This window comes from Antechinus flavipes, chromosome 6, assembly GCF_016432865.1.
Source record: "Antechinus flavipes isolate AdamAnt ecotype Samford, QLD, Australia chromosome 6, AdamAnt_v2, whole genome shotgun sequence".
Taxonomy (NCBI): Eukaryota; Metazoa; Chordata; class Mammalia; order Dasyuromorphia; family Dasyuridae; genus Antechinus; species Antechinus flavipes.
The window spans coordinates 202,430,081-202,451,678 of record NC_067403.1 but is presented as its reverse complement, the minus strand read 5'-3'; the positions used below and the strand labels follow the sequence as shown (position 1 = coordinate 202,451,678).

At 39.0% G+C, this 21,598-nt stretch overlaps 1 protein-coding gene across 1 annotated transcript in view; it reads left to right on the top strand.

Moving 5' to 3' along the window:
* Positions 1 to 401: 401 nt before the first annotated feature.
* Positions 402 to 21,598, top strand: part of PPFIBP2 (PPFIA binding protein 2) — a 208,349-nt gene continuing 187,152 nt past the window's right edge. The window contains exon 1 of the transcript XR_007948228.1: positions 402 to 516. The gene's annotated coding sequence lies outside the window, so the exon portion shown is untranslated. The remainder of the gene's footprint in view (positions 517 to 21,598) is intronic.

The window sequence follows — 21,598 nt, the reverse complement described above, 5'->3', positions numbered from 1 at the left end:
AGGACTGTCACACCTGGGGAGTTCCCAAAGAGGGGAGTTTCATTCCCGGCGGTAGTCCGGGAGCTGGAGCCAGCTAGTCCCTCCAGATCTCCGGAGAGCTGTAGAGGCCGGCCCGTGGCAAGCTGTTGCAGGATGGGGAGGGAAGATCTGGGAAAGTCGGGGACGTCGGCGCTGTCGCCGAGAGATCGTCAGAAGTGGGCGAACTGGGGAGGGACTCATAGACCGACGAATTTATTGATGGGAGCCGGAATGCTCAGAGCGAGGTAGGGGTGACCTGGCAAGCCGCGTGGGCGGCGAGAGCCCGGGGGAGGGAGCAGCCCGAGCTCTGGGGCCGGCCATCCCCGCCCCCCTCCCCAGCTGGTCCCCGCCTCCGTCACGTGGGAGAGCAGTGGCCGGCTGTCCCAGAGCCCTATGGCGCTGCGCTGGGACTCTCCTTTCCAGCTGCTCGGAGGAGCCGGCCGCCCTGGGTGCGGGGGACGCCCTCGATCCGCTCAGCGCACTGCTCTGGGGAACCAGGTCAGTAGCTCTCCCGCCTCCTGACCCTCAGTCCCCTCCTGCCCGCGCTGATGGAAGCGGGGACACGCGCTCGGCTTGTCTCCGCGCTAAGGACGCGAAGCCCGGCTCTTGGGAAGGAGCGCCTGAACGCACCCCGGACGGCGCGCGGGGCTGGGGGCAGTAAGCAAGGGCACGGACAAGGACAAAGCCCGAGGCGAGGCGGTCCTCCGAGCCCTCCGCCGGCCCGGGGGAGCAGGTGACCCTGTGGGACTCGGCCAAGCCCGCCCAGCCCTTGGTCACCTGCTGGGGGTGAGGGGCGGGATGGTTAACAACTAATTCGCGCCTCCGAGGGTTGACCCGAGCTTGGCTCCTGGTCTGAAGAGCTGGGCAAGCTCCGACCCGACCAGGTAGGCGGCCGTCAGCCCAGGTGCTGGGTAAGAGGCAGGGAGACCGGGAGGCAGGGAGACCGGGAGGCAGGGAGACCCGGAGGCAGGGAGAGGCGGCGCCTTGCATGGGCTGACCTTTCTGCTCTTTCTGGCACTGGAATTCAGTCAGGTGGATCGACTCCTAATCCCAGTCTGTTCTGTTCAGGTGAGGGAAGTAACCGAAACAACCAGCGGGAGATCTCGGATAAGTAAGACGTGTGTACTCGAGACCCTGCGATAAAAAAAAAGTCCGTGCCTTACGATGCATGCAGAATTATTACTGAAAACAAGGTGTTGCGTGTGCTAGGAAGGAAAAGGGAAAGAGGCATTTATATAGCGCCTAATAAGTAATTGCTTATTAGTAGCTTTTTAAGTAATTTTCCCAAAAAATTTTCATTTGGAAAAAACCAAACATTATTTGATCCTCACAACTACTCTGTGAGGTACTTACTGTTATTATCCCCATTTTACAGTTGAGGAAACAGGGTGACAGGTTAAATGCCTGGATTCAATCAGACTCCAAGCCCAGCACTCTGTTCGCTGCGTCACTAATTGAAATCTTGGATAAAGTACTGGACTTAGGAAGTCCTGAATCCCTCAATATTCCCTCAATAATGACCCTCAACATAAGACATGACTTCTGCCTGCCTTAGTTTCTTCATCTGTAAAATGGGGGTAGTAATAGCATGGGCCTTCCAGGATTGTGAGAATAAAAAATGATAATATAATGATTATATACATATAATCTATGACCGTTTAATAAATGTGTTTTAAATGCCAAACTGAGGAGTTTGGGGATTTGGGGATCTAAAAGTAATAAGGAAGCTCTGCAGTTGATCAAGGGAGTGGTTTGTGGTTTAAGGATTCCATATTTCATCCCTATGGAGAACTCCTGGGCACACACCATTCCTATTAAGGGGTATCGGCAACTTTTCCATGCTTTTTATTCAGAGAAGGAGCTCAGTAAATACTTGATTGATAATCTGTAATTGAGCCTTGACAGTTGTCTGTGCCTGGGAGAGTTTAAGTAATTTAGGAGTCAGGCTGGATTTAGTAAATAAACTCAGGAAGCTGCCTGGAACAAACACTCTGAGGTCAAAGGACTTGTGTAGGGTCACACAGCTTGTTAGAAACAAAATTAAAGCCACATCTTGCTTCCTACAAGCCTAGCACTTCATTATTCAACTCTGCCCCCTCTCCCTTAATTCTTGGCTATTTTATCGCATTGAAACAAGTTTTTAATTATTTGTTACATTTATTCAATAATTTTAGGTTCCTTTGCCTTAAAAGCAGAAGTGGAATGTTTTTGCCTCTATCTCAGGGCGGGGAGAGGGAGTTAAACTACTTTTATTTATAGGATTCTCTGTGAAAGTTATTAATAAGCAAAGGAGGGGATATAGAGAAAAAAAATGCTTCCTTATTCCTTTAATAGAAATTTACATCAACTTGAGATCCTTTGTGCCAATGGAAAGCAGTTTGTGGGTAAAGGGAAAATGTAAATAATAATAAAAAATTGCATTTGAATTTGAACTCCTGACTCCCAAACCAATGCTCTCTCTACTTTTCCATCTAGCTTCCCTGAAAGGGCATGGCATCTCTATTACAGAACTCTTGGCCTTTTCTAGTGGTTGCCCTCCCAGGATATCTGTTCTTGCCTCCCTTCTCTTCTCTTTACACTGTGATCTTACCCACCCTTGTGACTTCAGTGATCACTTTTAGGCTGATGACTCCCAAATCTAGCTTTCTAACCAACCTCTCCTAGCAGCTAAGTCCTGTATTCCTAACGGCCTGATAAATGGGGGTTGGGGAGGGGGAACCCTAGCCCTAGTGTAGAAGAAGGCAATCAGATGGAAGAAATGAAGAAGAAAGAACATTGTGGAATCAGAATGCTTGGGTTTAAATTCTGGACATATTACTGTGACCTGAAACGAATCCTTTAGCCTTATCTGCAAAATGAGAAGTTGAACTAAATGACCAGATCAGAAATAATTGCTATTTAGATTCCTTGTGAGCCAAGAAAAACCAAATAATGAGCAAATGAGATTTGGGTTGGGGCCTGTTATTGGCCAGTTCATGCAAGCCAGATGATTTGGATTTAAAGAGTTAAATCTAGTAGCTCTATTTGAATCCCAGTGGGCTTTATTAAAGCCTGGTTTTCCAGAATGTATTAAGGTAAACTGAGGTTAAGTGACTAGTAAACTAGTAAAGATCTGAGGAAGTCCTAGGACCTAATCAAATCCCAATTCTGATGCTTACTGCCCTAGTGGCCTTGAGAAAGAACAGAAACAATTGTTCTTTACATTCTTTGTGAGCCATGGGTACTCATAAAATTAGCGAATGAAATTTGTACTGGCACCTGTTAGTGGTCAATCGGTGAGAGCTTTTTGGGTTTTAAAGAGCCTAGTCTAGTAGCTATATTTGAATCTTAATGGTTTATCTAAATCTGATTTTCCAGGGTGTATTTAGGTCTACTGAGATTTAAGTGACTTGCCCAAGATCACACAGCGAGTAAAGACTTGGAGCCTCAGAAGTCTCGACTATTTCTAGATCTTTGATGCTAAGAAGGGATAGGGAAAAGTTAAGATGGTTCTCATCCCAACTTAGCTGGCATTAGAAGACTTTATCAGTCTATCCTTTATTAGTCTGGTGGCGTGCCATCTTTATTATTTTTTTTTGGTGACATTCTGTTTATAGGAGTGTGATAATGGTGTGTTGGAACAATATCTAGAGCTTGAACAGAGGCTTCCATTATTGCTGCTTACATGAAATAAAAGTCTGGCTTTTTTTTTTTCCTTGTTGTGAAAACGTCTTCTCAAATACCTCTCTCTTTGGGCTCAAAAGGCCAGATAACTTTTTTTTTTTTTTTTGTGGCAATTAGGGTTAAGTGATTTGCCCGGGATCACACAGCTAATGAATGGTAAGTTGAATTTGAACTCAGGTCCTCCTGACTTCAGGACTGGTACTCTATCCACTTTGCCACCCCTGGATAGTTTAAAAAAAAAAAAAAAAAAAAAAAAAAACAGGAAATGACAAATGAGTTGTAAGCACAAGTTTAGAATTTGGGAGTAGAGATGTAGTATAGAATAGGATGTGGGGATAGACAAGAGAGGACAGAGAGAAAGCATGGAAAGTGGGAGGAAAAGAGATGAGTTTTTTCTTTTAGTGACATCTTAAAAACAAATTAGCTTCTTGGGATTTAAGTTTTTTATCTTTCCCGAGGAGATAAATACATCTTCCAAACAAGATTCAGACAATAGTCCTAGGAAGCTCAGCAACAGCTCTTGGTTTGATCTTGCTCAAGTCACCCCATTATTTACACCTTCCCCTTCACACAAAGAAGTATTTCCTAGCAAGGGCTAAGCTCCTTTCCAGGAATGCCTTCATGGGAGGTGGTAGGCAGTGAGATTCTCTTCCTAACTTTCCTAACCCTTACTTTGGTGAACAATTTTTAGCTCTTGGGGGAGAATGAAAGTTTGAGCTTGGCTAAGTGATTTGCTGTCTGAAGTCAGTCCTGGGATAAGGGAAGATTTTTCAGACTTGTACCTTTGACCTCAGCCCCTGACTATTCCTAGATGTTGCTAAGGCTTCAATTGAAATCATGCTTACCTTCTGCAGAGAAATCTCTTATTGAAGTAGAATGCTTATTCTTTGCCATGATAATGCCAAGGTCTTGTCTGTGGACTTTTTAGAAAGTTCTTCTTTGATCTTCAAGTTATCTCTGTCTGGGAAATGAAGCAGGTATTAATATACCTATTTACCTAAGAGGCAAATGAGATCCCAAACAAAAAGATTTGCCTGAAAAGTCAGTGACGAGTCAATATTAAGCAATCCCCTTAGTCATACTCTCCTTATCGAAATGATTCTGAACTATTTTCCATCACCTCATCCCTTAATCCCATTCCCCTACTCTACTCTAAAACTAAATATCCTTTCCATTGTATTCTCTTCTTAAACTGGGGGGTCTCAACTCCATGTGGGGATCATTAAAAAAAATGAGCAACAATAAGAGATATCAAATATTCTACCAGGATTTAATAAATTATGTGAAAATAAACAAGTACATCTATCTCATTAGCATTCAGTTTTAATAAATGGCAAAATCATATGTAACAAAGAATTGCTTCAAAATAAATTTCATTATTATTTATCTTTATAATTATCAGTAAATGTTTAAATTTGTATACCTATATTTATTTATTTATTTGGCCATGCAGTTGGAGTTAAGTGACTTGCCCAGGGTCACATGGCTAGGAAGTGTTAAGTGTCTGAGACTGGATTTGAACTCAGATCCTTCTGAACTCCAGGTCCAGTCTCCCATTTATTGTGCCATTTAGCGTTCCTGTATACCTACTTATGTACCTACATAAAAAATTTTCAGACAAAAAGGGGTCACAAATAGAAAAAATTTAAAAAGCCCCACTCTATTGGCAAAAAACTTGTTTTTCCCATTTCTGTCTCTTATTGACACCTGCCTTTCTCCTGATGGCATAGCCTCTCATCATGGCCTTTATTAGCAATGGTTATACTTTTTTTATTAAAGCTTTTTAGTTACAAAGCATACGCATGGGTAATTTTTCCAACATTGCCCCTTACATAACATTTTGTTGCAAATTTTCCACTTCTTCCTCCCACCCCACCTGGCAGGTAGTCCAATATATGTTAAATATGTTGAAATACATGTTAGCTCCAATATGTATATACATATTTGTACAGTTATCTGGTTGTGCAAGAAAAATCAAATCAGGAAGGAAGAAAAAGAAAAACTGAGAAAAAAAAAACAAAATGCAAGCAAATAACAACAGAGAGAGGAAGAATGCTGTGTTGTGTTCCACACATGGTTCTCTTTCTGGATGTAGATGTCTCTCTTCATCACTGAACAATTAGAACTGGTTTGAATTATCTCAATGTTGAAGAGAGCCACGTCCATCAGATAGTCTTGTTGAATGGTTATATTTTTAACTCATTTCTCCTCTCCCTGCCTCTGCTGCGATAAAGGAATTGGAATACTCAGTGCTCCCCATCACCACTTCCACATTGTCCCTCTACCACTATCATTTAGGGACCTCGCTTTTAGGGTTCACCTCATTCATATCTACCACCCAATCAGAGTCGTGGTAGTTGTTAACAGGTCCAGGACTCTGCCCTTCGTTCTTCAATGTGTTCATTACCTGTTTCACAATCTTTCCTCTCTAATTCCTGCCCTCATGTGAAAGGACTTCAACATACACAATCCTATTCCCTTGAACACCCTCATTTCGTAATTTTTCGACATACTTGTTCCACATGACCTACTACAACCATTCACAAAGTTGGTCATCTTCTTGATTATGTCATTGCCTAAGTTCTACCTTCATGTTCATGTACTCTGAAACTCCCTTCTCTTTTTTCTCCACTTCTATTGTTTTGTTATCCCAAACCCTATTATCCTGTGAACTCTTAGTCTAATACGGTTTCTCTCCCAGACCATCATCCCAACATTAGCTTTTCTCTTTTCCCCTCTTTAGGTCAACCAATTCAAGGCTACACTGCTCTCTTAAGTCCTTTGCTTCTTTATCATACTGCTAATCCTCAGCTTAGATCTCACCTTTTGCTGCCTTTGCTCCTACACCCATACAACTAAATGAAGCTGGGGAAAATCTTGAGACCATGCTGACTGGGTCCACTATAAATTTATGTTACATAACCTCAACTGTGTCCTAACTGCCTAAAGGCAATCCTTTTGAACCTTCCTAATTAATTTACTGTCTCTCTCAGCATAGTGATTCTTATAAATCTCTTCATCCCTCTTCATCACTCTTCAAACCTCCCAAGGCTATCCTTCATCCATCCTCTCAACTTGACTCATGTTTTACTGAAAAAAATTCAGGCTGAGTGCCAAAAGCTCCCACTTCTTCCCCCACATCTCATATCACCCAGATGCCTTTTGTTACTATCTCCTCCTTCACCTTTAACTCACGTGAAGAGTTGGCCTTTCTCTTGCCAAAGAGAACATGCAGTGATTGATTCCATTCCATCTTCTCTAGGAAATTGTTCCCTCTATCCCTATCTGGCTGTTTTCTTGCTGCCTACAAATGTTTGTATCTTCCCCATCAAGAAATCCTCACTTGACTCATTCAGTCGAATTATATTTTTGTCTCATATTTCTCCTCCATTTAGTGACTAAATTCCTTGATAAGGCCATCTGTAATAGGTATTTTTACTTCCTTTCTTTGTTCTCTCATTTTAACTCCCTACTGTCTGTCTTCCAGCCTCCTCATTCAACACAAATTGCTCTCGCCAAAGTTATTAATGATCTCTTGACTGTGCAATCCAGTGGCCCTTTCTCAGTCCTCATCCTTCTTGACCTCTCTGTAGTCCTGGTTCAAGACTGGAAATTACCTTCTTAATGTCCCTTTCTCTCTTAAATTTTTGTGCACTACCATTTCCTTGATTTTTTTCTTATCTGATCACTCCTCAGATTCCTTGGCTGGATCTTCATTCAAGTCAACAACAATCTGTGTCTTTAGACTGTTGACTTATCTGTAAGGTTTTGAGGAAATTTTTTTTTCTTTTATTGCCATTGTTAATTTTCCCTGGACACCAGCACAGTACAAGGACTGCCCTTTGCTTATCCTTCATCCTCACTTCATGTCCTGCCCTCCTTTTCCAATCATATTTTCTCATATTGATATCACTAATGTAGACCAATGTTTCAGTTGTCTCCGTTATGGTTTTCCAGTGCACTGTAATGCAATGTATAACAATAAATGGAAACATTATATTTGTCCTCACTTCATGTTCTGCCCTCCTCCTTTTCCAATCATATTTTCTCTTATCAATATCACTAATGTAGACCAATATTTCACTTGTTTCCATTATGATTTTCCACAATGTGTAACAACAAAAGGAAACATTTTATTCCCATTTTCAAACTATTCTGTGAGGTCAGAAAAATTACTTTACCTTTGTTAGGTTCAATAAGATTGATCAAGAGACCAAAATAGGGGTTAGGGAGGGGTCTTACCCATTGTGGGTAGGTGATGAGTCAGGAAGACTTGAATTCAAATCCTTCCCTCAAGTACTTACTAGTTGTGTGATCCAAATGGCCAAGTCACTTAATTTCTGTCTTCCTTACTTTAATCCTCTATAAAATGGGGATAATAAAAATACCTCCCTTTCAGGGTTGTTGTGAGGATAAAAATGAGGTAGTCATTATAAACTTTACAAACTTTAAAATACTATATAAATACTAGCTATTATTATAATTATTATTATCTTGACTTCTCAACCTAAATCTTTTGAGTTCACAATAATTTTCAATTGTATGAATCAGCCTTGTAGCCCCCTTACAATCCTGGGCTCCATGGAAGCTCATGAGATCTTTTTCCTAGTGCTCCCCTCCGCCCAGGAAAATGATCTGGTATCTCACTATCCCAAGGAACCTATATGGTCCTATACTTTAAAGCTCTAAGTCAGCCAAATCTGGGGCAGGAAGGAGTTAGCACTGGGCTAATCAATCCAAATGGCTCTCTGTGACTTCATTTCAGTGTCCCAAGGCACCAGTTAGCTGGGATGTGGTATTTCCCCACTGGAGCCAAACTAAGGCCCCAAGGGGTCCCTACACATCTCACTGCCAGCCTTCTGTGTAGCCTGCCACATGAGTCAGAAATACCTATCAGAATACCTTTTTTCCTGTATTCTGCGCTAATTGGATTAGGAGAGGGCTGGAACTCAGATGGGTAGAGTTTCTATAATACAGAATGACAGGGAAGCAAGGTCCTCTGATGGTATCTTTGCAAAGAGATTGTCTCTTTACCTCTTTCTGGCCTAAAGGAGAAAGTCCTGCCATCCCACTGTGGATAAGGAAAAGCATTAGTATGGTCCGGAGCCCTGCTTTTGGTAGAGATTCAGTTGTATTTGCTGTAAAAGCTAGTGGACTAGACAGAGAAGCTGAGTCCCGCTGGCACTGAGCTTCTAGGCTGAGCAATGTGGTGGTTGGGAATTGCCTTTTGTCTGTGCTAAACATTTCTCTAGACCAGGGGTGTTGCCATCACCATTTGTAACAAAATTCCTTGCAGCAGAAACCCATTGCTTTATTAACTGTGACACTGAGTTTTTGTTGTTTAAATCTTTGTGACTCTGTTTGAGGTTTTCTAAAGTGATTTTGCATTTTCTTTCTTAGCTTATTTTACAAATAAGGAAACTGAGACTGATAGATTAATGGATTTACCAAGAATATCACAGCTAATAAGTATCTAAGGCTGGATTTTGAATTTAGTTCTTCCTGAAATTGAACTCTCTGTCACACTACCTAGCTATCTATGTACCTACAGAAATAAGGAAAGGTGCAGTCTTCAGCTCTTAGTGGTCTCATGTTATTCCTTTCTGGCATCATTGGTCAGACTAATAAGTAATTATGGAATCTCCTAGATACTCCATAACTAGGAGAAACTCCTAGTTTCTGCATCCTGGGGGCAGAGCTTTGGAACCAAGTTTGTGACCTTGATTCCAGAGTTGGACAAAGTCAACATATCATAGTTACTGAAGAGAACGAAGATTCATCTGCTGCAGGGCTTCTTAAACTTTTTTCCACTAGTAACCCTTTTTTTCTGAAAAAAAAAATTATTTTTAATTTTTTTATTATTATAGCTTTTTATTTACAAAATATATGCATGGGTAATTTTTCAGCATTGATCCTTGCAAAACCTTCTGTTCCAACTTTTCCCCTCCCCTTCATCCCCTCCCCTAGATGGCAGGTAGACCAATACATGTTAAATATGTTAAAGTATAGGTTAAATCCAGTATATGTACACATAGTTATACAATTATCTTGCTGCACAAGAAAAATCAGATCAAGAAAGAAAAAGAAAAAAACTTGAGAAGGAAAACAAAAATGCAAGCAAACAATAACAGAGTGAAAATTCTGTGTTGTGGTCCACACTCAGTTCCCATAGTCCTTTCTCTGGGTAGATAACTGAACAATTTTTACATGACTTTGTATATAGGTGTATAAAATAAGTATATAAATCTAACAGACTTGTCTAAGTCCTACAGATAATAAGTAGCAACAAGTGCCAGGATTTAAACCCCATGATTTTTCCTCCATATTGCCCTACCAGCCAAGCATCTGTGCTCCTGGGAGAGAGCCTGAGGCCCCAGGATGAAGAGAAATCAGGGCCTGTGATATAAATCAGGACTGAGATTAGAAGGGAGGTATCTTTTACATTAAACAAAATAGGGTATTCTATGACAAAATTGTTAAAAAAAAAAAAAAAAAAAAAGATTGAAAGCTGGGAGATAATGCAGTGGATTTGGCTAGAACAAGATTTCTCCAGCACAACTTTTAAAAAAGGAACAGGAGAATACGAAGTTCCTAAGGGGGATTTTTGGCAGACAAATTATGATTCTATGATAGCCTTTCTGTTCCTCTTTTTTTTTTCTTTCCCCACCCCTATTCACTCAAATAGCCCATTCAGGATTGAATTTATCCTCCATAAGCAAAAATCTGCTATTTTTCAAGGTTTCCTAAGAAAGCAATTTCTTCAACAAACCCTTTATTCTATACCCTTAACAGTCCCCCTCCCCTTCTCCAAAGAATTCTTTCCCAGCCTCCCTCAGTGTTAATGCTATGATAATCTTCATCTTGACTATATCATGTTTGTACATAATTTACAAGTTGTCTCTCCAATAGACAGTGAACTCCTTGAGAGGGATTTTTTTTTTCTTTCTTTGTATAGTAGGCACTTATTAAGTGCCTTTTATTAAGGCTTTTATTAAGTTTGTTGACTTGACTTAACCACTCTTAGCCTCAAGCAAATCTCTAAGATGATAAATTGAAAGTTGTTTTCCCTATCTATAAAGGGAGTTTCCACCCTGGAAGTTCCCCACAACATATGTCATTCCTTTTAAAGAATAGAAAAGAAAAAGAAAAAAGAAAAAACTTAAGCATTTTCAAACCTCTAAGGAGTGACCAGTCCAGAAATCAGTGACACAGCACATATTTACTGCTTAAAATCTGAACGAGGCCTGGAAGTCAAATTTTCTCTATTCCTCTGAATCAAGAAGAGAAATGAGAAGTAAGAGTTCAAAAAAAAAAAAAAGTATATTGTATCGGGTATCATCCCATGTCTTACAGAGAAATTCTGTTTTGAATTAATTGGTTAGGAGAGGAGGTGGGAAAATGAACCAATGCCATGGGCTTACTTGGTTAGTAATTTTGGCATTTGTTTACAGCAAGAGTCAGGGAGAATAGTGTTTTCTTCTTCTTTGTCCCTACAAGTGAGTGAAAAGTTCACCAGAAAGTCTGTTCTTGGAATCCATGCCTGGAGGTTACTAATGTAGTAATCCAAGAATGAAGCAGATTTTTATTACACTTGGAGATTTTTTGGTCCCTTGAAAGGAAAAGAATGATTATTGAAAGAGGTGTGATAATAACTCTGATAATTTTTCCTTCTATTTCTCTTTTACCCTGTAAATGACATCTAAATTGCTCCAAGAGTCAATAGTCGCTGCATTTTGGGCAGTGACCTGGGAGCTAGCCATCTCTTTTGATGACAACAGAAAATACATTATAATTATGGATCAGAAAAGAACTGTTTGGAGATGTCTCAGAAGAGTAAAAGTGTTTTTCCCCCCTTCGTTTTTATAATTTGATTGAATCTGAACTTTTTTTTATTCATGACCTAAATTGTATTCAGTAGGAAAGAAGTCTATTGAATAATAAACATAAAAAGTAAAAATATAAAAAGTTCTTGTCATGATTCATGTTTAATGTTTGATAATGAGAGAATTTTGCTACAGAGCCAAAAAGGACTTAAGAAGCATTTTACATTATAAAAATATTTCCGATTTTAATTGTTCTTCTATTATATTTGAGTAGTTTAGAAGTTCATTGACTTTTCCAAGAAAAAGTCTAAGAGGAATGAATTAAGCAATCTGTCTTCCATTCTGAGAATATATAAACATGGATAACAAGGAAATTATATTATCAAAATAGAAATCATTCATTTCAAAAACTTTTTGAATCACTAGCCATTGGTGGGCTTTAAGATGATTCCTTCTAATGTTTCTTCATTCCATATAAAGCTTACTCATGGTTTCAAATTTCTTTTCATGTTGAGGAGGAGTCTTTTTGTTCCTGCTTTTTACTATTTTAAAGATAAATATGATGTCATGCCAGAGGCCTTTTCTACATTTGTTCTAAAATTATTTTAATTGATATCATTTATTGTGCAAATTATTTCCCCAATGTTGTATGAATTTTATAATCATGATACATATGGCATATTGTTATGCCATAGTTCTCTTTAACTGTCCTGACTCAGTTTCCCTGTCTCAGTTACCTTAACTGTTCTGTCTCTGACCCAGTAAAACTAAGGATTATTCGCTCTCGGGTTGTAAATTAGCAAGATAAAAGAGTAGCTCTCCTGACTCTTTTATGGATTTACAATATTCCTTTAGAATATTCCAAGACCAACCCATGATATCTTTACTTCTTTGTCTCTGGAATTTTTAGGTTTTATGGCTTCCCCTCCCTGATAAAAAAACCTTCCCTCCCTTTCTCTTCTTTGTCTCCAAAAAGGTATTTAAGAAGTTGGGGTTCCTTCATTCATTGCTGGAGAATGGCATCTGGCAGCTGTATGCTGGACGCTGGATTCTTTGGGTCCTCCAGCCCTGGGACCAATATGGATTCCTTGGTCCCAGTATACTTATCTCTGTCTGACTGGATAATCTGAGACAAGAGTCCTGTCCAGTCAATCTTACTCTCCCATTAATAAAAATATTAAAACTCTCTAATCTCTCTCCTGCCTCAGTTTCTCCGGCATTACAATATGATAATATGGAATAATTGTTTGATATATTGCTATATATTAGGAATTAATTTAACATTTACGTTAAGGATGTGTTTGGGGTTTAGCATCAAATATTGGGGTTTGCAAAGTCTTAGGAAGAATCACAATGGCCATTCTCTTTGGCAAAAGATAGGTTTATTTGGGAGAAAAGGTTACAAGCAAAATGAAGAGATACAATGGGCACCAGGAATGGTAAATATGGAATAGATTTGGAGAGCAATAGTTAGCAAGGAAAGGGTTTTTTTTTTTTAAATTAACAATGGGAAAGATAAGTTCCCTAGTGGAACTCACAATTAACTAGGAGAAAGAATATACTCAGTGATAGACTAAATCCATAAAGAAATTTAGCACTGTAACTGGTTAAAACAAAGGGGTTCAGCAAGGGTGGCTGTAGGAGAAATTTAACCTCGAGGTTTGACAAAGTAACTTAGATTTCTGACTGTTCACAGCAATGTGGGGCTACCGATGACCTCCCAGAGACTGGGATTGTAAGGTTAAGTAATCCTGATCTGTATCATTCCCTGCTTGCCTCAAGGAGTAATCTTATCATTCTTTCTCTGCCAACTCCACCTACTAACCCAGGCCCTCATCATTAACATTAATTAAAAATAATCATTCTTTAAAAAAAAAAAAAAAAAGATAATTTCTTTGTCTCAAAGATTCATAGTTTGCATCTAGAATTAGAAACCATCTAATTAAACTTATTTCATAAATGAAAAAAATGAAGACTCAGAGTAGTTGAGTGATTTATCAAAGAGTAGGAAGAAAGGAATGATTTATTAAGCACCTATGCACTTTACAAATATCTTATTTGATTTCATAACAGCCCTGGAATCCCCACTTTACAATTGAAGAAACTTTGGCAGTTTAAGTAGCTTACCCAGGTTCACATAGCTAGTGTCTTGGGGCAGGATTTGAACTGAGGTCTTCATGACTGTAAGATATAAAAAATACAACTAGAGTATAGAGAAAGAAACTAAAGAAGTTTAGGAGAAATAAAAGTCTTCAGAGAAGCAAGGTTTGTTGGGTCCTTAGAATTTAAGAGATAATCTTTTTGAACTCAGGAGTTTGATACAGGAATGAAATTGCAAGTTGGGACCAAAAACTAAGCAGTGATTCCAGAATATCATTTTTCCTCATTTCTTTACCCTTAGGTTTCAAAAACTACCATTATTTATCATTGTCTTCCCAGCTAATTCTCTGATTTTTTTTTCAGTGACATTTTTTCAATTTCTCCTAGTAATTAAGAATTATGCTTTTCAATTCTTTAAGAACGTCTTACCAGATCTGACTCTGGATCTGTCTGTTTCTTCTCCTGTAGCACGACCATCCCTCTGATTTTCTGCCTGTAGATGGGCCCAAATTATTTGCCTGCTGCTTTTTCTTGATACAATTGAGTGATGATTCTCTTTGTGGGTGTTCTTTATTTCAGACTGAGTATTTTGGGTTTTTTTCTCAATTTAACTTTTCTTCTTATCCACTAACTTATGTTTATGGCCATTCTTTTGGAAGACTGAACATCTTGCTTAAGCAATGCTGTCTCCTTGGTTGTTAAGTCATGCCCAAGCTCACATTTCTCACATCTGTCTTCTCTCCACTTATTCCACCAACATCCTAATTTGAATGCTTGTCACAGGAACTATTATAACAACCTCCTAATTGGCTTCCATCCTTAATAGCTATAATAATGGCTAACATTTATATGGTGTTCACTATGTGTTAGACACCGTGCTTTACAATTAGCAGATCATTTGGTCTTCACAGTTCTCTTCCTTCCACTTTCCTCTTTATACCTTCCAAAATAATTTTCTTAATGTCATAGGTATGACCAAGTTACTCCCCTATTCTAGACCTTTCATTGACTCCTTAATGCCTGGTGGTGTGATTAGTATTTATTTATTTATTGATTAATTTTTTATTGGCTCTGGGATAAAACATATTTTCCTTTTTGACATTTAAAATCCTATACAATATGTCTGCCCCCTACTTTTCCACCAGCATGTTATTATCCTCCATACGTTCTACATCTCAGTCAGCTGTCCCATTTGCTATTCCTCAAATTCTGAATTTCATTTCCTATCTGTAAGTTTTTGCATGGGTTATGTGTCGTATTCCCTTCTCATCAACACTTCTAGAATCCATATCTTCCTTTAAGGTTCTATTCAGATGCTACCTCCTATCTCTCTTTATAGGTTGACATATTGCATTCCATTACATTGGAAATTTTAAGCTCCTTGCAAGTAGAGACTGTTTTTCCTTTTCCTTCCTTCCTTTCTTTTTCTTTATTTCTTTTCTTTTTGTCTTTATATTCCCCCTACTGTCTACAAATAAGCTTTTCACAAATGCTTGAATGTGGTTGAGATTAGATTTTTTGTTAAATTTTCTTTCAGCACTTTTATCTCCGTTTTATCCTTAGGTCTCAGGTATTGCATTGGAAATGTGTTGTTTTGTTTCTTCAACATGATAGCACATTCAAAATTCACTCATCTTGCCTTGTGACATGAGAACAAGGATTATAAATTTAGTGGCAAACTGGTTTAAATTCGAGTCCTGTATTGTGGGTAAAGAACTAATAATAGAGCCTGAATAAAAGGTAACAAAACTTGAATCTCCAATCTCTGCTTAAGAATGAAGTCACTGGTTCAGAGCTCTGGTGTTATACTCTAGCTGTCAATAGTAATGGTGATGACTTTTATTTTTTTTTTATTATAATAGCTTTTTACTTTTCAAAATACATGCAAAGATAGTTTTCAACATTCAACCTTGTAAAACCTTGTGTTCCAAATTTTTCTCCCTTCCTCTTTACCTTCCACCTCCCCTAGACAGCAAGTAATCCAATATAGGTTAAATATGTACAATTCTTTTGCACCAATTTCTACATTTATCATCCTGCACAAGAAAAATAAGATCCAAAAGGGAAAAAATGAGAAAAAAACAAACAAGCACTCAAACAACAACAACAAAGGTGAAAATACTATGTTGTAATTCAAATTCAGTCCCCCACAGTCTCTCTCTGGATGCAGATGGCTCTCTCCATCACAAGGCTATTGGAATTGGCCTGAATCACTTCATTGTTGAAAAAGAACCAAGTCCAGGTGATGACTTTTAAAGAAGGCATTAAATCTTCCACAGGTCTTATTCATTTTGTTGCTTTTTACTTTGTATCCATGTTGTGTACTGTGTATATATTACACATGATAGATTGATATCTCTGTGAAAATGATAGATTTGGAGCTAGAAGAGACCTTCGAGATCATCTAGTCCAGTCCATTCAATTTATAATCATCCTGTTCTATATGTTGCCACTGGACCCAGATGACTCTGGAAGAGAAAGGTAGACAGGTGACCTTGCACAGCCTCCTTCACTTAAATCCAATTGACTTGCATGTCGTGGTATTACAATTAGCAGCTCATTTGGTCTTCACAGTTGTCTTTCTTTCACTTTCCATTCTCATATCCTTCTTATCTATGATCTCTCTGACATACATCATGGTCCTCTTGGAGAATAAAGGACAAACTACAAGGCATTAGATGTAATCTCTTCCCTTCCCCAATTTCCCATCTCCAGCTCTGTGCTGGACACTGTAATCTATATAAGACTTGGTCTACATATAGCTCTAGAAAAGATATGAGAAAATGCATCATCTTCTCTTTATAAATCCGAAAGACTGTCAGTGTGGAACTGAAACTCCGTTGATGGATTGATTAGTTAGGCTGAACTCACAACAGATGGCTTCTATTTTCTTAGTACAGTAGGAGATGAGGTTCACTGCATAAAGAGATTGAGGGAGGAGATGGCATAAGAGACTGAGAGAAAAGAACAGTTTTGGAACAGTCCTTGTGGAGAGAGAGATCCAGAGTTAGAGAAGGATAAAAGCATTCCATGTAGCAATGGAAACCCAGTCAAAATGATTGTGTGACTTCCTACAGGCAAGGGTGAGAAGAAAGAGCAGAGAAATGAAGGAGAGAGACAGAGAGAGAAGCATCGAAAGAGAGAGGGAGGGAGGGAGGGGAACAGAGGGAAAGATAGAAAGAAAGAGGGAAGGAAGGAGAGAGACTGAGAAGGTAGAATCCATCTCTTCCTCTCTGTTTCTATGCCACCACCCAAGCATAAGTCTTTATTATGACCCACTTAGACTATAATAATAGTCTTCCCTGTTTCCCTGTCTTCTGTTGCTTCCCTACTGATTTGCCTGGTGCTTGGATTTAGGCCTGATATTTCTCTGCCCTTCAGATAAACACATAGTGAAGATCTCCATTTTTAGAGAGCCCAGCATTATCTCCAGATTCTGAGGCACCAGAGGAGAACTTTAGTGGACAAAATCATCCAAGAAAATTATAATCTGTTTTGATAGGTGACTATGTCCTATATCCCTTTCTAAACTCATATCCTTCTTATCCATGAGGTAAGGTCCTAGAAGACGGTATGTTGTAAATAAATGGAAAGAAGGAAGTAATGATTAGGATTGATTTAATTCCTATTCTCAGAGCTAGAGATGGAATGGTGAAGAGGAGGTCATGGGACTGGGAAAAATTTAGGCAGCTTAGTGAATGTGTGTCTGGGGGAGTGCCCAGGACCCCAGGATGTGACAAAAAAACATTAAGGAGAATTTATGGACTTAAAACTTTCGAAGTCAAAGATTTAGATATGCGAATTGGAAATGAATCAAATGTAACTCTAAGTTTAAATCTAAAAGAAAATGAATGAATAAAGCATTTGTTGTTATACACTTACTGCATCTACAGAATTAGATATACACATTGAAAACTAAGACAGGGACCATTATAATGGGGAAACAACAAACACATTTGGAAAGTTTCAGCTGCAAGTGCAGTTGAGAGGTCTCATGATCTTAGGGTAGAGTGAAAAGCAGGTGGTGATACCTCTTAATGTTATTTACACCAATCGAAATCCTAACAGTTTCTGATGTTAAATCATCTGACAGTGCCAAAGATCATGATGGCAAGAATGTTCTTTTAGGGGTTGTTTAAGGCTGTAGCATCTGCAGAAACAGTGGTCGGCTGCATCTCTACAAGGGCTGCCTCTCAGGGGACATGGGCTAGATGCATCGTTATGCCCAAGGCTCTTGGGTTCATGATCCTGGGCCATGTCAATAAGAGTCTGAGGGGAAATGGCACTGGAGATAACGGTGCTGATTTGGATTTCTTGGTACATGCTGCTTCCTGGCTCTCCCTCAGGCCTCGCTGCTTTAGCTTGTCTGGATTTCCTGTCCTGTGGGTGGCAGTTGGTTGGCAGTTGATATAGATGGCTCCTTTCCACAGATGCTACCTTCCCAAGTATAAGGGTTAGAATAGAAGCTATCTAAGAGCATTGGTATTCCCAGGATTATTGTGTCTATATCCCTATTAGTAGTAGCTGGTCAATAGTTGATGGTGAGGAAGGAGGTGAGCTTTTTCCCAATCATTTCCTCTATCCATGGTTGCTGAAGATGCTGGATTGGAAACAGGTCTGATGGCTTAGGAAACACTTATTCTTAAAAACTCTCAGGTTAGAGTCGTGACTGAAACCAACAGAGTCCAAGTGGAAACAATAAGTAGGATTGTTCCACTGGTCTGGCACATGCTTTCTCTTGTACCTCCCTCTGGGTACCCAGATGCATGCATTAGGCTGGCTTGCTTGTTGAAAGGTTGTACCTGAAACTTCAGGAGGAATATGTTTCAGGGAAAAGGGATGAATTTGGGTTGGCATGGAATAAGAGAATCTTGGAACAAAGAAGAAACTTAAGAGTCTTTCCGCTTTTTGAATTTAAAAAAACTAAAATCCATGAGGAATTGGAAGAATTGATATAAAATCCAGGTGGAAATATTTTGAAAGCTGTTGGAAATATGGAGCTCAAGAAGGAATTGAAAGTTGGACTTAGAGATTTGAGACTCGCTAGGGTAAATGAATGAACTGACCAAGGAGAGAGTGACCAGTGTCTCCAGGAGAACACTTAAGTTACCACTTGAAAGAAATAGAGGGAAGAGCCATAGAGGGAGGAAGACTGGGAATATACAGTGTCTTCTAATCAAAGGGAGGGAAGTTTCCTAGTCAAATACTGCAAGAGTCAAGGTGGATAGTGTTAGAAATACACTATTGACACAGAAAATTAGATATCAAGGGAAATTTGTTAAAGAAGAATCTTAAGGAATCAATCATAACATTTTTGACCCAAATCGAGCCCCACTTCTCTTCTGGAAGAGGGATCCTAGAGCACAAAAGTGAGAGAAGTTTTAAACTTGTTAATTTAGTGTAGTCCCTCCCTTCAGAGAACGGATTGATCCATTCCTTTTGATTCAGAATCTTTCCTATATGTCCACTATGTGTTTACCCCCTAAATATGTATAAACATGTTCTCCCTCCGTCGTCATACATCCAATGTTTAAAAATGGCAGAAAACTCCTCCTATAGGGTGTGTTGTTTAATATTCAATTAGCTTATTAAACAGACATAGTGATTTAATTTGGTCAGGTCATTGACCCCCAACTAGTTTGGCCAGAATCACCTATTATCTTAAGTTTGTGGCTTTTTTAAAATCACAAGTTTTTCTGATTAACTGAATCCACCTGTATTTTCCTAGCTCCCCAGTTCCTTGTTTGCTGAATGCTTCTATTGATCAATTAATTGTTCTGTGGAATCTTAACCTTGCATTCTGAAAACCTCTTGGACAGTGATACCCACTATTCCACACTACCTTGAAGCTTGCAACACTTGGGTTTTGCCTCGAGTTCTTTTTTTAAAAATTATTGTGTTTTTTTTCTTGGTTTTACATGTATATTTACTTTTTTTTAAATATACATTTCTTTTTGACTCATGTTGGGAGAGAAGAATCAGAACCAAAGGGAAAAACTGAGAGAGAAGAAAAACAAAAATGAATATACTATGTGTTGTTGTTGTTGTTGTTTTTTCCCCTGGAGGCAGATTTGCCATAAGTTCTTAACTAGAACTAAGCTTCCTGGACTCAAAATGCTTTCTTCTCAAAACTGCTTTCAAAAGCACATGGCCTTGAAACTTTCAGCCTCCCTGCATTCTCCTATATGATTAAAAAAGTGTATCTCCCTGGCCCGCTGACTAGGTTTCATTACTTAAATTGACTATGTCTTTCAGATGGTAATTTGCCCAGAGGCCAGGAATAGGAAACTATCACTTTGAGGAGGGTTTGACTTAAACATGCAGTATTTAACTCTATAATCATAAATTACAAACTGCTATGTGGTGCAGTGGAGAGAGTGCCTGGTCTGGAGTCAGAAAGATGTTTAGTCATTTTTCCGTTGTGCCCAACTTTTAATGATCCCGCTGGTAGTTCTCTTTGTAACCTAGCAGAGTGGTTTTCCATTTCCTTATTTTGTAAGGGAGGAAACGCAGGCAAATGGGATTAAGTGACTTGCCCAGGATCACTTAGCTGTACCTACCTTAGTCATTAATGATTTATACAAGGTCATACAGGTAAATAGCAGGGCTAAAATTCAAACTTAAGTCTTCTACTTCCAAACCCACCACTTTTTCTACTAAATCAAGCACTTCCTAGGATCACTACAGATTGTTCCCAATTTACAAATGAGAAAACTAAGGATCTGGAAGTTATGACTTATATGCAGTCATACATAGTTATTAAGTGCTAGAGTTAAGACTTAAAGCCATTTCTTCTCTTTCCCAATAGAATTCTTTCCACTGTTCCATTTGAGCTCATTTTTAAACCATCTAAGAAGACTTAAGCTTTTCCCAAGTATTTTCCTTTCTTTCTAATCCAGTGAATCTGCAAGACAAGTTAGGCAAGGAAGGTAATAAGCAAGATTGCCTTCTTTTATGACTGACTCAGAGAAGGTAAGTAGGTGTCTTTCCCATGGAACCAAAACTCTTAGTTAGCATTTTTTCACCTACACAGAAACCCAAGCATATTGTACATGCCTAATGCTTATGGAAGGAAGGAAGGGAAGGAGGAAGGGAGGAAGAAAGAAAAGGAGGAAAGAAGGGAGGAAAGAGGGAGGGTAGAAGAAAATGAATAAATGAGACATATTGACTAGATAGCTTCTTAAACTGTGAGTTGCAGCCCCACATGGTGCTGCATAACTGAATGGGGGGGGCGGGGTCAAGAATTGTGATTTATTTTCAAGTAAAGATTTGATACCTTTATGCCTGGGGTCATGTAAAAATTGATTGGGCAAAACAGGATTGTGAGCCCTAGACTCAGAACATATTGGTTTTTGAGAATTTGTTTTCCTCCATGGAGTGCTTCCTAACTTCTCCACTAGAAAGTAATTGATCCCCACTTCTCCCCCAAACCCAAATTTACTGCCTTTATTATTGAATGTTTCAATGCTCTTATCATATCCTGCCTAAAAACTTTGGTGGATATTGTCACTTGAAGACTACAATTTATCTATACTTTTTTCATCCTGTGTAATACTCATCTTGTGTATTTCCATAACTCCTCAAAGAGATTCTGCTCATTGATCTAAAGGACTGACTCATTCTTTTAATATCTTAAGTAAATGAATATACCATTTGAATTGCTCATTAGCTATCATTCATTAATTCTGACTACATGACTGGCTCGCCTCCCAACTAGCCCATTCTTCCATGTCTATGAGAGATTGTGCTTTTCATGCCAGCTCTCACACACGTCATTGTTGGTAACCGGCCGTAGCTTGCTTGCACCCACAATGGCTTTTCCACTTGCCCTTTAAGTTCTTTATAATTTGTATCCTTCCCAAAGCATAGAGCTCCATGATTCATAGCCAACAGAGTCATGGGAAGAACTCTAGTATTAGAGAAATGGACTTTTGTGGCAGCTAACAGTTTGGGATTTTTCAAATAACTGGGCAAATTTCCATTTACCTCTCAAC